We start from the raw sequence: 17,489 nt of genomic DNA on the forward strand, positions 1-17,489 counted from the left end.
ACAGAACCTTCTTGTGTATTCACTCCGACATACCTCTTGCTATGTAAGAAAGTGAATGGTTCATATTACTTTGCTCCGTGCTCTCATTTGAATAGAAGATAATATACAACATTTTAAAGGAAATATGAATGGCTCTTGCACAGTGCATCCATCATGGTCAAGTTAAGAAAGCTGAATCTGTGTGGGGTAGTTTATTAGATGCATTTTAATGTAGGGAAACTCATAAAAACTTTATTAGAATTCATCAAAGAGTCAATAGAAGAGACCAGCAACTTCAAGGGGGTTGTTCTCACAGCTAAACACAGAAAGGCACAGAGGAGTAAGTGAATTTAGGAGTCATGAGGCACTCACCTAGGAATGGTTAAAAACACAATAGGCAGAGCTCAGGACAAACAGGACCTTGGAGGAGATAGAACCACCACTAGATACATTGCTTGAAGTAGAAAGAGAGAAAGAGACACTTGTTGTTTGAATCTTTTCAGGCTGCTGTTACAAAATACTGTGAAGGGGAGACCTTATAAACAGAAAAAGCTGGGAACTCTAAGATGAAGGCATTGGAGATTCCGTGTCTGCTGAGGACTCTCTGTATGTCACACAGCATGTCTCCTTCTTGCCCTGTCCTCACTTGGCGAGAGGAGCAAATGAACTTCCTTGGTCTTCTTTTATAAGGATACTTGTCCCATTTATAAGGATACATTCCTGAGGGTTCCACTCTCATGACCTGATCACCTCCAACACCATCACGCTCGGGGTTAGGCTTTCAATATATAAATTTAGGAGAGACATAAACATTGAGGCCAGAGCATCTGGCATTTTCCTCCCTCCGGTTTAGATCTCCGGCCCATGCCTCTCACAAGCTGAACCCAGCTGAAAATGTGATTTCATAGGTATCAATCCTCTCATTTCATAACAGAGCAAGGGAAAGCAGAGAATGGATCTCAGGGAGAAGAGGCATATGTGACATGCCTAAATGAATCTGTGCAAATACGAGAGTCTCACAGAAACTTCAAGGAAAAACTTAAAATGAACAACTGACTGTTATTACAGTAATGGAGTATTCTGAGTCTGACTGTATATAGGCTTACCAGTGGTTTTACATCTTCAGATGTTTCTTCCAGGCTTCTGAAGTGTGGATATTCTCCAATGAATCAAGTTGGGGTAGTATTTTTCCACAGTAAGGAGAGCAGGCTGGATTTTAAGGCAAATTTTCTTAATTACGACTGGATTTTCTCCCAGAATTTTAGGCAATAGAAACTTTGGGCTGTGGCATAGCTTGAGGTTTGAAATGATTTTGAGCTTACATAAATTGCAGCATCAATAAATCAGCATCCTGGAACTGATTTTTATTAGACAGATATAATGAACAGAGCACCTCAAGGTATACACAGTGCTGTTTTTCAAAAGCTTTCATATTAGACTTCTGTTAACTGGAAATTAGCCAAAACATTCTTATACATATTATTATAAGAAAAACGAATTACTGCCATCTCATGCATTTTTACATTTCCAGCAAACTTGAATACTAAACAAAGTGTCTACAGAACATTAATTGAAAAAAAAAAAGAAAATTCCAAATGTATGTTGGTAATCACTTTATGAACCATCCATTTACTTCTATAGTGTTAGTGTGCAGAACTTCCCCAGGTGTCTCACACTTCTTAGAGGTTGGGATGTGTGTTAACTCTTCTCTTCCCACACGAGGGCATCAGCGCTCTAAGTAGGTGTAGATTTCACCTTCCTGATTTTGACTTTAAGAGCTCTGTTTTGAGAAAACAAACACTATACAAGCCTCATACATCTTAGACTATATAAGATTAACATTTAGTTTATCCTGCTGGAAAGCTGTCCTTTCTTTTCTTCCATTCATTCAGCAGTGCCATGGTACTTTCTCAGATAGGGAAGAAAAGAATGAATGGTACCCCTGTGACATTGCCACTCCCTGTATCCATTTATGCCTTTACAGTCCACTGGGGTCAATTAGTTTCTGTTACATTAAAATGACATGCAATATTTTCATGAGAAGTAATACTATCACACATGTTCACTCACAGTGAAAATTAATCCCTTTTTAAAACTCAGTGTGTATATATATATACACGTGTGTGTGTTCGCATTGCATAGATTTATTTTCACAACTGAAGATACAGCTATCACATTGCCCTTGGTTAATTCTAAATTTCACACTTTTAGGTGAAAACAGCTCAAAGTAATGATGTAGATACAACTGATATAGATAGAGCTCAGATATATTACTCTCAATCTAGTTATTGGCATAGGGGCTAAGAGTTTGTCTGTGAGAACAATGGCTTGACTTTTTCTCTACCAGTTAAGAATAAATTAATCATCTCAGCATCCATATCATTCTAAAAAGCTCCTTTTTAGCTTTATTGGTGCCTACTCCATTCTCTGACAGTGTGAGTTCTGACTGAAGAGATAATTCACATTTGACTTATAACACATGGCAAAGGCATCCTGTGCTGCATTGCTTTACCTTGTCCTGTTCATTCTGCTTGAAATATGGCCCTCAGTCCCCATGTGCACTGTCGAAACCTGGCTCTGGTTTGAGATTCATGATGGATCCCAGAGTCTCAGATTCTTCTGATTTCACCTTATCCATTTAGCAGACTGTGATCTCTCTTTAACTGAGGGAGGATGAAAGAAAGAAAAAAAAATAGACCAAAAGAAGACATAAAGGAAGGACAAATAAACATAATTTTAATTAAAATTTCTACTTTTTTTTTTCTAGTCCTGTCATTCCTCACGCAAGTCTCTCTCCCAGGCCTGTCACTGCCAAATTTCTGGGAAAATTGTAAATTTTTGAGTTAATTGTAAATTCACTCATATAAGATAATTACTTTGTGCATTGTTAATTAGCTCAATAAAGAAGAGAAATACCAAATTGTAAGAAACCTATAATTTAGGGAACTTTCCAATATCATCTACTGGATTAGTTAATGCAGATCACCTCAGCCTAAAGGTCCCCAAAATGACCAAAGTGACTCACATGCTATCCCACACACCTCTCACCAAGTTTCTTTTAAACAAGTATCAGGGAACAACTCCCCACCCCCAAAAGTATCCCTCCCTTGAATGTGTAACCCTTGCTTTCCTCAATAAATATCTGTGCTCTATTGGTACATGCTGAAATTTTTCAGCACCTCACACTTTGAGAACCTCACTACTCCTGAGTCAAGTGCATCCCTTCCTTTTGCCAGGACCATTTTCTCTGATGACATAACAAGAACACCACGGGCAGGTTATCTCTATTCATTGTTGCTGACCAACCTCACGTTATTATTCACAAATGTGTTTGTGGTTCTCTTATCATCTTTTTGCAGACATGACATTAAACCTATCTTTTTGTTCTTTTCAAGAGGAGATATTTGCTTTTCACTCCAAAGGATGCAATAAGGAGTTTCCTTTTGGTATTTCTATGAGGTCTTTTTGTTTCTTCCCTGGGTTTGCACACCCGGATACTTGATGTGTGATGTGGCTTTTTATGTGTTCACATCCTACCTGACAGTCACAGCTGGCAGGTTTTGTTGGCATGTCATGGTGTAGACCCACCTTGCTCAGTCCTTGTGTTCTGAGCCTCACTCCCTCTAATTCCTCCTTTTGATATTTTTATCATGTGGCTGGAGTGAAGGTGAACAGACATTACCAATTTTACTTTATGGATGAGGAATCAAGTTTAGTGAGGTTAAGAGCCACTTTAGAACCAAACAGGAAGAAGAGAAGTCTATATAAAATACAGCAAAGAATGTACTTTCAGGCATTAGAGGGCACAACTCTGGGCTTTATTGATACTAGAGAATTTTGAACTTGTGATTTTTCTCTTCTGTTTTCTTTTCCCTTTTTAACCTAGAAATTATGGCAATTGTTTTTTATACTAGAAGATAATGCAAATAGCCAATAAAGGTTTATGGAGTCACCAAAGTCCTTCATTGCACATGCAACAATTAACTTTAATAACTACTGCTTCCCTTCTTAGCTTTGTAATTTCATTACTCAGAATTTATTCTGTGCACTTATAATTATTATGCACCTACTGAGTGCCAGGTGCCTAAGTCCTTGCCTGCATAAAGCTTACTTTACAAGCCTCCTTTTATAAATTCTCTTTTTATGAATTCTACTTAACTTTTTCCAGAATATTTCTTTCTGGGTGGAATACATTATTCAGACTTCTGAAAGAAGAACTCTGTGAAACAGTTAATTCACTTTGGGAAGCATATACATATACAATTATGGAAAAAAATAGATTTGGTTTAGTCTTAATTTTTTAAAGTATGAAAATATGGGCAGGATGGAGCCAACATAATTTTCTTCCCTTTTTTCTATTTAGGGTGTGAGAGCACTTTCCCTGCTTCATACTTTATTCCTAACCACTGTCTTGTGTGGCATCAAAGCTTTCCTCAGTTCTATCCCAGTCTTGTATATTTTCTGATTCAACATGAATGTTTCCTAAGAACTTTTCTTCCTTCTTTTTGAAGCTTCTTTCAAAAGATTTTGAAGAATACTCAGGTCTATTCAGAAGTAGTCATGCATAAAGATGAACTGCCTTTGTTTTATGGCTGAACAACTTCCCCTCTTGGAGCACCTCAAGGGGAACATATTTAACTGATACCATTGTGGGCTTGTTTCATTTCTCTTCTCCTTCCTCACTTTCCTGGTGAACTTTATGAATTTGAACATTTCCCAAATACCTTACTGGTTTATTTTTCTAAAATTGCAGGTGGATCTTAAAATGTGTGGGTGTGAGAGGGGGGTGGGAGACAAGATATAATAACCCCAAAGTTATGTGGTCCTCATTGTACCCCATTTTTGTTCTTCATGTTTCAAAGAAATTCATTAGATGAGCTAAAATTTGGTTCTGTCAGCAAACATTGAACTTCAGAATTCCAACTTCCTAGCCCAAAGAATTTGTCTTTAGGAAAAGATTTTTTTTTTTTTAAGTTTATATTATCCCAGAGCCCTGGGTGTTAGAGGAGTAAGAGAGAGAGAGAGGTGTTAAGGTGTTAACTATAGTCTGGATGCTGATGGTTAGATATAGTTTGAGTTAGATATAGTGTCCCCCAAAGACTTCTGTGCTTGAAGTTTGTTCCCCAGTGTGGTGGAATTGAGGTGGTGGAAACTTTAAGAAATAGAGACATAGTGTAAAGTAATTAAGTCTTTGGAGGCTCTGCTCTCATTAATTGATGAATGTGGTCTCACAGAGTATGGTGGGTATCCCAGGAGTGAGTGATTTCCCATGAGAGTGAGTTACAAAAAGAACAAACCTAGTGCTTCCCCAGTCTCTTGTTTCCTATCTTTCCCTGTGATCTCTCTCTGCTACCACCAAGATGCATCTTCCATATTATGATATAGCCAGAAATACTTTACCAGAGTCACAGAGAGGCTGGTGTATATCAGTCCTCAAAAATGTGAGCTAAATAAATCTCTTTTCTTCATGTAGTACCCAGTGTTAGGTATTTTGTTATACCATCAGAAAATGGGCTTAGACTCTAGATAGGTTTACACTTTAAAGATCAAATGATAGAACAAAGTTTCAATGCAATGCATGCAAAGTCTCTCCATTCTTGCCTTAATTACCATTTTTGACGGATAATCCGATTAATAATAGTCATCAGTTTTTCATTTGGTTTTATCATTCAGTCCTGGCCTTCAGTTATAAGGTTTTCTTCTCTGTACTTTGCTTGCCCAGCCTTTTTCTCCACAATTAACTGGTACCGTCAAAGTATTTTACTATTATTAAGAGATGCTTCTCATTTTTTCCTTCATATCACAGATGTCAATTCATTTGTATAACAATTTTATCGACCAGACTTTCTACTTTCTGTGGAGTTTGCCAAAGTCATTGTTCTTTCATATATTATTTTCTCTTGATGTTTTTTTTTTTTTTTTTTTACTTTTGCCTTTCTTCCTGAATGTTTGTATTTTATCTCATCTCTCCCTATTTCCGGTCATATAAAGGACAAGCAGGATGACAGTCTCAAGGTCACTTATATAGATTTATCCATACATCTATGGATCTATGAAAACCTCTGAAGCAGAGAAAGTAAAATCACTGTTGTTAATCAAAATCTCTAACGTTAACAATATTATTGTGCTTGAGTACTGCAAGTACTGAAGCAGCTTAAAGACTCCTGAGGGTCATCGAATGAACAGGCAATGGAGAAAAAAAAAAGACTTTCCTACTCATGATTGGTTGAGTTTTTTTAAAAAAATGCATATCTCAATTTTTACTGGTGACACTAGTGAATTTGTTTCCTAACTTTTGCTGTATTAACTCTAAACAGCATTAATTTATTTTGCAAGAGGCAGTGGGGGTTCACCTACAGCTGCTTTTGCACTACTTTTCTTCTGATATAATTTATTGCTGCAAAATGAAGGCAGGCCACATAAAACATTTTCTACATGGAATTATTACTGGAGGTCTGGCCTGATTCAAATAAAAGAGAACTGAGCCTTTCATTCTTACAGCTACAAAAATCCTCTAGTTTCAAGAAAACTTGTAGTGGAAAGAAAACAACAAAAAAAAAGGTATTGTGAATCACCCTAATGAGGTATACCCTGCTTAGTAGTACTATGTTTGATGAGGACAAATTTGTACTAATAGTTTATGAGGACTCTAGGATGGCTAGTCACTTTTGTCAAGGACTTGGACTATATCTTTGTATCAGTCAGAAATGGACTGAGCTGCTGCAGCAACAAATAACTTCAAATTTGCAGTGGCATAAATCAACATAGATATATTTCTCATTCATTCTATGTTTTATCATGGATATATATAAGATTGCTTATTGTAGTAGTTCATGTCAACTTGAGTAGCTATCATCTTAAGAGTTTCCATTCATTGAAGACAAAACACCTTGTAGTGTATCAAAGGAGCAGTAAAATACTTTGCCTTGAAAGTGATATCCATTATTTCTGTTCACATTTCATGGGTCCAATAGTCACATGAACTTATTCAACATACATGTTTTCCTTTTGAGGCATGTACTCCTACCACATGTTCAAAAGAGTGCATAAATGGGCATGTTTGGTTATGAGCATGAATAGCCATCACAAACTAGATCTAGGCCTAGTACTGCTCCCAGCAAGTTCATAATCAGTAGTGTGGGAAGAATTAAGAAGGGGAGGGAAAGTGGTAGAAGATAGATTCATACCAGCATACAAACAATGCAGAGCAGTATGTTTTGGGAAATATAACATCCAATGAGAGCATAGAGGTGGAGAACTTGCCCCAGTGTGAAGGGTCCCTAAAGTTTCCTAGATGATTTCAAGACTTTGGATATTGTCTGAGTCAATCTAGTGGTAAAGTACATGTTAGTGACAACACTAACATGTAGGATTGAATAATACTCTTTAATAAATAGTGAAATTGGGACTCATAGAATCATACAGAATGAATCAAGAGTAGAATATAAGCCAAGTTCTTTCTATATCCCTTGCTTTTAAACAGTCAGATCTGAAGGAGGAGCCTTTCTTGGTAGGCTTTTTGAATAGCAGTTATGTTTAACTTTAAAGAAACCAGGTTAAAAATACCTTGAAAGAACACTTTTGATCTTATGCTAGGTTAATTTTGCATAGAACAAATTATAACATAATCCCAAAATACTAATTGCTACACAAGACATTACATCTATTTTGGGGGGTGAAGGGAAATCCAATGGTGCTAATTAAATAGTGTATTTCTCTAAAAGCAATAATTGAGACTTGGATTGGAACAAAACAATTCTAGTACTCTGCTGTTCATAAACCTAAGTGAATGAATACAACAAGGGTTTATTTATGTAGCATTGAAATTGTACACTACCCAGTATCTTATAACATGGGGAATAGGCTGAATACAAATACACAAAACTGAATGTTTATTTCTTCAGTTGGCTGTGGGTTGCCAGTGTTTAGAAAAGGATAGTGTCACTGAAGAAATTTACACAAAAAGGTTGATTCAAGTCCCCATATGTAGGAGTTTATGAACACAGAAAGCTCTGCACATCAATAAATGTAGCAGTCCCCCAAACAGCACTAAAAAGATGCTGGGTTGTGCAAGCTAGCCATAAAATCAAGGCAATGCACAATTAAGGGTAAAAACTGCTATATATCCTCCAACACCTAAGAGGGCAGCCACATAACAACGTCCTAAACTTGCATTCTTGCTATACGAAGTGGTAGACAATGGAAGTAATGCATAATCTATATGATTTGGGGGGAAATCATAGAAAGCAATTTCTCTTCATTTCAATATTTTAAAGAATATATTGAGATCTTTCATTCCCCAAGCTTTCTGGCAGCACTAACAGGCAATTTCATCGCCTCTACATTGTACCAACATTGTAACAGATCAATTTCATCTTTTCATTTTCCTCTGCAAATCTTTGGAGCCAGCCAGCCCAGAAGTGGGGCATCTGCTCAGTGCTTTGAGGCCTGAAGAAGATGCCTGTGTTGCCATTTCAGATATTATAACTGGCAGCCCCAACTGGCGACCTAAAACTCCCTTGTGTCTCTGCTGAGGCAACCACCTATTGATTTCCTAATTTTTCATCACCAGAAGGCATGGATTTCCTTTTTTTTTTGCTAATTATATACTTAATTTGAAATCATGAAAGGGCAATGGGTAATGCATATTGTGTGTGGGTTAACCTTCTTCAGTTAACCTTCCTAGGTCCCTCTTCATGGTGAATATGAAAATAGGAAATTAATAAGGGCACAGAGGGAGGCAATTGTTACCAACCAAGAAAAGGCTCTCACATGCTTCAGAAAAGAGCTCAGAGGATTGTCTTCTTCCTTTTAGTGATGGGATTTGATCCTGATGAAGAGTTTATGGTGCCAGGACTTTGCTCTGATCTCTACCAAAAAAGTCTCAGGGTGGAATTGACTTATTTTCTCATGGAGTCATGGAATGGTAGCACTAAGATTAAATTTCATTGTTGTCATTTAGGAAGATATTTTACAGATGAATATCATGTCTTGAACCAGAAGAATAGTTTCATAATGTGAAGACTAATATTCTAGCCAGATGAGGGGAGAAACAGTAAGATTACTTCTAAGAGTGAGCATACGATTACGTGGGATTCTATGTCATTTCTAGATAGTGTCAAGACAGCAAAGTCAGGGAGAAGGCATGTACTCACACATTTTCTCTGAGTTTCCTGAGAGAGGATGAGAGGAGTTCTGTTCTATTGTCTTGAATATTTCCTTGTGGAAGAAAAAGGGGAAAACAACAGAGGTGATACTTTATTATTAGAATTTCAGAGGATTGTTTGAATTTAAAATTGTGAAAACAGAATCATTTGCACCATGGTCCTATCTTTTAAAAACCACACTTTTAGGCACATTTTGTACTCAAGTCACTAGTTTTTCATGTTTAAAGTAGAATGAAAGGTTCAGTGCACTATGCTTCAAAAATTGCCCCTGCAATTTTCCTTTCAATTCTGTTTGTGGACCAGTATCTGGCTATTACTTAAAAATCTCGTGGGCATTTTAGCTTTGAAATTCTGAACAAAGTTGCAGAACACAGCTCCACCAAGTGTCATAAGATGTGAGTTCCAGAACTTTTGAGACATGCCCATTAATTTCTCTTTCTCACAGCCACTGCTTCTTTTTATAGCTATCCAGATTTATCTGCCTACTCATTAACACCTCGTTAGATTGGCCACCTGCCAGGGTTTAGGTCATCTGGGGACACATTAGCCATTACCTCTCCTCTTCACTGGGATCTGCTGTCACTGATCATAGAGGGGGCACGTGAGAGTTCAGCAGCAGTGCAGGCTCCGTGCCCATATGCAGGTTTATTATGCCTAGTTAGGGGATATGATTTTTGTTCTGTAGTTCTCCCACTTTGCCTGAAGTCTGTCTGTATGTATGTGTGTATGTATGTAAGTATGTGTGTGTGTGTGTGTGTGTGTGTGTGTGTATTTAGTTCTATCTAATTCCCAATTCTGATTTAATATCCAGAAATGGATGCCTCCCAGTATATTAGTTTTCTCTGTCTGCCACTAAGATCACCTCAAACTTAGTGGCTTTAACAACACAGTTTTGTCCTCTTATATTTCCACAGGTCGTGAGGCTGGGTTCCTTTCTGCAGGCTCTAGGTAGAATTGTTTCCCTGCCTTTTCCTGATTCCAGAGGCTCCATATGGCATGACTCATACCCCTACCTCCATCTTTAAAGCCAGAAGTGGCCCATGGAGTCCTTCCAACATCACTTCATATCACGCTGATCTCTCTTCTTCCTCCTCCTCTTTCTTTTAAGGATCTTTAAGGATTTCACGGAGGCAGTACAAGTAATCCAGGATTAACATGGTACTTTAAGATGAACTCATTAACAACCTCAATTCCATCTGAAACCTTAATTTGCCTTTGGCATATAAGGTAAAATAGTCACAGAATCTCAAAATTAGTTTGTGGACCCTTTTAGAGACCATTTTATCCACTTGCCACATCTGGTTTTTCAGATTTGAAAATGTATTGAATAAAAACATAGACCCCAAAAGGTGCATAACTGGTAAACAGGTCAGTGAATTCTCACAAAGGGAACACACTCATGTGCCTTTTTAATAAGGTTGCAGATAAAGAAACAGAACCTTCCTGTCCTTCTGGAAGGTTTTCTTAAGAGTCCTTTCAAGTCATATCTGGTGTCCCCAAAGAGCAACTACACTCTTGACTTCTAACACTACAGATTCATTTCAACCTGTTTTATTGAGCTAAAATATATATGCCATTCAGTTCACAAATTTAAAGTATATGATCCGATGGCTTCTAGTGTATTCACAGAATTGTGCAATCATGGATGCAATTGATTTTGGAATATTTTTATTATTCCCCAAACTCTACATCCCTTAACTGTTCAAACCTATCTTCTACCATTACTCCCAGCCCTAGGTAAACACTAATTTCTTCTCTATGGATTTGCCTATTTTGAACATTTCATGTGAAAGAAGTCATATCATATGTGTTGTTTGTGACTGGCTTCTTTTGCTATGTGTAATGTTTTCAAGATTCATCCATGTTGTGACATGTATTAATGCTTCATTCCTTTTTATTGCTGAATAATAATCTATTCTATAGATATCATATTTTTTATGCATTCACCTATGAATTAATATTGGGGCTGTTTGCACATTATTTTATGAGTAATGCTGCTATAAATATTTGTATATAGGTTTTTGTTTAGATATGTGTTTCCATTTCTCTTGGGTATATTCCTAAGAGTGGAATTGTTGGATTATATAAACTGCATGTTTAAAGGTTTGAGGAATACCAAGATGGTTTTCAAATCAGTGGCATTATTTTTTTCCCTAATAGCAATTGGAAATATAAGAATTTCTATTTCTTCTACATCCTTGCCTACACTTTTTATTGTCTTTTTAACTTTAACCACCTTAGTGGGTGTGAAGTGGTATCTCATTGTAATTTTGGCTTGTATTTTCCTGATGACTAATAACACTGAGCATCATATCATGTGCTTATTGGCCAGCTGTATATCTACTTTATAAATCTATCTATTCAGACATTGTATCCACTTTTTATTTAGATGGTAATTTTATTATTAATTTTTGGTAATCTATTATGTAGTTTAAATGCATCAGATATATCAAATTTTCTTCTAGTCTCTGGGTTGTCTTTTCACTTTATTGATGGTTTTCTTTGAAATACAAAAGCTTGTGATTTTGTTTGTTTTTTTTTTTTTTTTTGGTAGGGATTGAACCCAGAAGCTACATCCCCTGTCCTTTGTATTTTAATTTTGAGACAGGGATTTGATAAGTTGCTTGAGACCTTGCTAAGTACTGAGGCTGGCCCCAAACTTGTGATCCTCTTGCCTTGGCCTTCTGAGTCACTGGGATTTCAGGTATATGACACTGAGCCTAACTAAACACAACAGTTTTTTTTTTTTTTTTTTTTTTTTAACATTCAGTGATTTTCAATTTATCTAGTGTGTGTGTGTGATATTTTTGTATCACAGCTTTTAAAATATGTTATCTAATCTAAGTTTATAAATATATATGCCTACATTTTGATCTTTGATCCATTTCAATGTATTTTGCATATGGTGTGAGGTAGGAGTCCAAATTTCTTTGATGTCTGGCACTATTTGTTGAAAATTTCTCCCATTTTACCTTGTTTTATTGGATTTTTGCAGACTTTTCCCTATAAATTGTATATACCTTTGCATGTAGTCTCTTTCCCTGGCCCCCAAATATTCTGATACATGAACATATCATCATATATTCATCCATTCTATCCTGCTTGGGAACTTGGGTGGGGTCTATCTGGGAGCTCTTATAGGTCATCACTGGGTTCATTGATTGTGTGGTGCCTGAACTCTATATTAAACTCCAGCTTTAGTACAGGGATAGGTCCTGGGTATAATATTATATAGAAGAAAATCTTGGAGATTCAAGTAGGGATTTTGTAATTTAGTCAGCAGTTGGAGTTCTTTCCTGTCCTAAAGAGAGATTGCATAATAACCATACTATAGAACTTTCTTGGGGAATATTCAGGTTTGGAGTAACAGCAAGAAATAATAATAAAGAAATGGTGGTGGAGACTTTACTGTTTTCCAGCAAATGATCTTTTACTTTATTTGTTCAAGGTTTTGACATGTGTTCATGTACTAGAAAGAAAGCAATGTAAGGCATAGAAATATTAACTCATAAATAGGAAATTGTTATATGGCTTGATGAGTTCTTTGACGTTCTGTGTACAATAGCTTATAAGGAAAGAACCTTGCACAGAATCCTGGGAGTCACTGAGGTTATTAAAGAGGTTATTATCTACACCAAAAGGCGATTGGTGGGCAGAAGTCCCTAGATATGGTGCATTGGTTGGAATGGTAATGCAACAGACAGAAAATAATGCCTGCTGTCTACTAGGTAGATGTGTCATATGCCAAGAACTTGAAGTGAGTCCATGTTTGACCTGGAACAGGATTATCTTTTTCATAGCAAGGTGGAGGCTCTTGATTTCTTTAGTTCTCCAATCTCTATTTCCTCAGAGAATATATAGAGAGAATGAATATTAAGGAGGTGAAGGAGTAAAGTGAAGGTATTATAAAAAAAGATGTTAAAACACTGAGACAATTATATTTCAATATACTCAGTTTCCTTTATACTAAATTGTATTTTTATGTATTTTCCTTTATAAGTTTAAACTTATTAATGAAAGAGATCTATAGTCGTCATCAGTGTGCTAAAGAAGCCCACAGCACAAAAAGGTTAAAAATCCCTAGCTCACAATCCAAATCCAAAATTGAATTATGCTAATAGAGTCAGATGCATTATTTCTGCTGAAAGGAAGCTACTCCCTGAAAACTGGTTATTAGCATGGGTTGATGTGAAAGCTCAGTTCTTCCTTAGCTCTGTATTTCCAGAGACTAGAAATTGGACTGATTCCAATGACTTTTGGCAAGTGGAAGCACCTGGCACAGAGGCATCCACCTACCTTGGCTGGGGTTTACTTCTGGGTAACAAAGTCTTCAAACACTCTGTTATAAAGCCTCTACCAAAGGTCTATGCACCTTTGTTGTAATTTTTTCCTGCACTCAAGTTCCTCTGAGTCATACTTTAATTTTCTTTTCTTCAAGTGAAACTAAAACCCTGAATAGAATATAGCTTTTTTCCTTATAAGGTTGCATAGTAACTGCTATCTTGATTTCTCCGGAAACTATAAGCCATAAACCTATAAACCTTTAATCACTACAAATCCAGTTTCAGCAAGAAATAACCTGGACGAGAGGAGGTAGAGATGGGCAGATGTGTAATCCACTGGTTGTTTTCCCAAGAGGATCATTTGCTTCTCCTGTAAGCAGATGTCAAATTGGAGTGGTGTGGCCTTTCTGCAGGATTACTAGGGAGTCTCTGACACAGGAAGTTCATCTCTGTGTATCACATTAGGAAATAAAATTAGCTTTTTCCTGTTACTTTTCATCAAAATACACAGATTCTGATTATTCAAACATAATTAGATTTCCGTTCTTAGCGTATGCTTTGCTGTGAGTTGCTGGGTGCTGCTGGGGGAAAGAAAAAGGGCTGAAGTACAATCATTAGGACCCTACAGGAACCAGGCAGCCTCAGTGCTGCATTTTGGTGACCCTCTTACTTCAGAGCAGAGGGTGAAGCTAATTTTATACGTTGGCTTTGACAAAAGAAATAGTCGTGCTAATGTCATTCTGGTAAATAAGAGTTCAATAGTGAAAGGAGTACTTTTACTTTAAACATTTTAGATATTCGAGAATAATTCCTATGTTTCTAGACCAGGAATTAGCTAACTATAATTTATGGGCCAAATTTAGCCCACCATCTTTTATAGATTTTTGGAATACAACCTCTATCGTTTGTTTATATGGTGTCCATGATAGCAGCTTTTGCCCTACAACGAAAAGCTGAGTAGTTGGCACAGACCATATAGCTAACAAAGCCTAGAATATTTACTGTCAGGCCCTATATTGAGCCCTGGTCTAGACTACAGGATATCTTCTCTATCAGTATGTTTATGAGAAAAGAATGTTTAATGGCTTAAGAAAGTCAGGAGTGTTCATTGGTTTTACATTTACTCTGATTTGCTCAAAGATTCTGAGGTCAGCTGGTGTTTCCAGTCATCCCTCTATAAGTCATAAGGGACCTATAAACTCTCTGAGACTACAGAAATAGTTGTCCTGGTCATACTTCTGTCTACATTCAAGGCCTCCTGAGCTAAACAGCAACATACCTAACACAGCACAACCAGAGAGCAGAGTCCGCATGGCAGCTGCAGGGATTCTGGAAAAGCAAATCATTTGCTGTCTTTTCAAATTAATGTTCTTAAACTGTATTTTCAAGAAGTATTCAGGATAGAGATTAGGTGTAGTGTGGTGGAGAGGAGAATAGGAGGATCCTGTTAAGAATCTTGGCAGAGATACTTAACAAATTTTTCTGAGTATATGACTGAATAACTATTAGTAAATACTATTATCATTTTATATATATATATATATATATATATATATATATATATATATATATATATATTTTTTTTTTTTTTTTTTTCTTTTTACGTTGTATTAGTCTCTGACTAAATGCATCATGAAAATATCCTTCAGAATTCTAATAAAATAAAACACATAAAGAGAGTTGAGGAAGATGAACCTTCACCTGAGTGGGCGATTCTCGGGGGAAGCCAGCAAGCAGATTAAGAAAAGAAAAAAGTAACCTCTACAGGTCAGGAATGGAGGAACCAGGTATCTAAATGCACTATAACTGATGAGGTCAGAAGCCAGATCAGACTGGGAAAGCAAATAGAAGCTGCTAGGAATAAGGATATGTGTACAATCATGAGGCTAGGAATGAGGGAAGATTGGGGAAAATTTATTTCCATCACATGCTCTATTGCTTAAGTTCCCCTTTGGTTTTGCTCTGTCTTCTTGGTACAGAAATAAAAGATGGTACAGGCTTTCTGCAGCTTATCTGAGACTTCAGAGTTGTAGGAAAGCATTAGAGGTTGCAAAGATAAGACTCAAGAGGAGAGCAATGGCTCCGCTGGCTAACAGAGAACCCAGAAGGGATATTGCTGCAGTGCTTATGCTGAGTTAAAAGAATATCACAAACTGCTGCACTCATTCAGCGGACATATATTAAATGCCTAGTACTGTGAGGTTTTGTATGGAAACAAAATACTGATGGGAATTAGGAAATAGGGCCCCTTCTACCCTCTTCAAAAATCTACCTCATTCTATTAAGTATCAAAAGGAAGCTAATACAGATAAACTAAGGCAAATCTCGCCAAATAATCAAATGTTATAGTCTCATTCCTAAACTTAAGGCCCATTTTTAGTAATTCCAACAGCTCTGTCAATGTGTTTCCATGTGGTTGTTTCCTTTAGAGGTTGAAATTTAGCCAGGTGCAGGGTTACACACCTTTAACCCCAGTGACTTGGGAGTCTAAAGCAGGAGGCAAATCTCAATCATTCAGCAAGACTCTTGTCTCTAAAAAAATTTTTTAAAGAGCTTGGGATGTAGTTCAGTTGTGCAGTGACCTGGGTTCAATCCCTAGAACTGCAAGATAAATAAATAAATAAATAAATTTAATTTAATTTAAAAGAATGGAATAAGAAGGCAAACAATACTTCCTGCCTTATAATGCCAATAGTGGGAGAGAAAGCTAAGGAAACAGTAATTATAGGATGAATGATTAGTGCTGTCTTTGCTACTGGAAAGCACTATGCTGAGGGTGCTTGGAATAGGGTATCTAAGAGAGCCTTGGGGCCTTGGTGTGGAGTGTGATCAGGGCAATCTCTCCTTAGAAACTGTGAAATGAATCTTAAAAGGTAGATAGGAGTAATTCAAAGGAACACAGGGAGGGGAGGCAGCCCAAGTGTTTGTGTACTTCGGATATATATATATATGCAAGGGAGTTATCTTCCAAGGAGAAATGCATAAATGATAGAGGATAGAAAGTGACAGATAAATGCTGTTCTCTCTTGTGCTTTGGGTAGGAACACATGTGAGGCTGTCTCTACGCTTCTTAGGGAATACCCGTGACTGCAACCCCTTTGCTCACAGCAGTGACAGTGTTAGTATACCCATGGCCTGGCTTTTCTTTATTTCCTTTCTCAGGCTTCCAGAACTCTCACTCCTATTTGCATCTGAACATAACAAACAGTTGTCTAAGAGCACTGAGGTGATACTGTGCACTCATGAAACTGGAAAATCACTAGCTGGAGAGCAGATACCTGTGGACAGCATAAGAGATGGGCTGTAGAGTTAAGCAAGGACTGGATCAGAAAAGGCCTCAGGTGCCATCTGAAGGGGTTGGGGCTGTGATCTGAAGGCAGTGGGAGATTCACGGAGTTTTTAGCCATGGAATGACATGGTGGCATTCCTGTTGTGTTCTAATTAAATGCCACCAATATCAGACCCTAAACAGCCTTGTTCATCACATGCAAGATTTCCTAGCAAAAGGCTCCAGATATCTCAGAACAGTTCTTCTAAACACACCTGTTTAGTATCCAAAGTGTATCCACTATTACATATAAAATATATTTGGAGAGTGGAATTTAAAACATTTAAATAATTTTATAATAGTAAAAGAACTATATACTCATAATAGCAACTTTAGGAAATCAAGAAAGCAAAGCAATAAAATTAAAATTAGCGATAGTCCTATTGCTAGCAGGCATATTGTTGCAATGTTGATATAGTATTAATGTTTTACTATATTTTTTAAATTGTTAATTTATGTATGTGTATTTTGTATCACATACTGTATTGCATATTCAAATTTGTGTCTTTTGTCATTTAACATTATGCATGAACACTTCCCAAGGACATTAAATATTTTTGAAGTCATGAATTATGATGAGCACATAATAGTCCATTATATGGATGTGCCATAATTTAATGAATCTTCAATTGTGGGACATTCAGTTCATTTCCAATTGTATGCTATTATAAATAATGGTGCATTATTTTCTTCTGCCTTAATCTTTGTCTGAATTTATGACCATTTCCTTAG

General features: G+C 36.8%; 1 long non-coding RNA gene across 1 annotated transcript in view; it reads right to left on the reverse strand.

The window, feature by feature from the left end:
• Positions 1 to 1,197: 1,197 nt before the first annotated feature.
• The window catches only part of LOC139701508 (uncharacterized), a 48,607-nt gene continuing 32,315 nt past the window's right edge, over positions 1,198 to 17,489 (reverse strand). Inside the window, exons 5-6 of the long non-coding RNA XR_011704038.1 lie at positions 9,135 to 9,198; positions 1,198 to 2,642 (exon numbers count right to left, since the gene is read on the reverse strand). This is a non-coding gene — a long non-coding RNA (uncharacterized lncRNA). The remainder of the gene's footprint in view (positions 2,643 to 9,134; positions 9,199 to 17,489) is intronic.

This window comes from Marmota flaviventris, chromosome 13 (assembly GCF_047511675.1).
Source record: "Marmota flaviventris isolate mMarFla1 chromosome 13, mMarFla1.hap1, whole genome shotgun sequence".
In the NCBI taxonomy this organism is placed as follows: domain Eukaryota; kingdom Metazoa; phylum Chordata; class Mammalia; order Rodentia; family Sciuridae; genus Marmota; species Marmota flaviventris.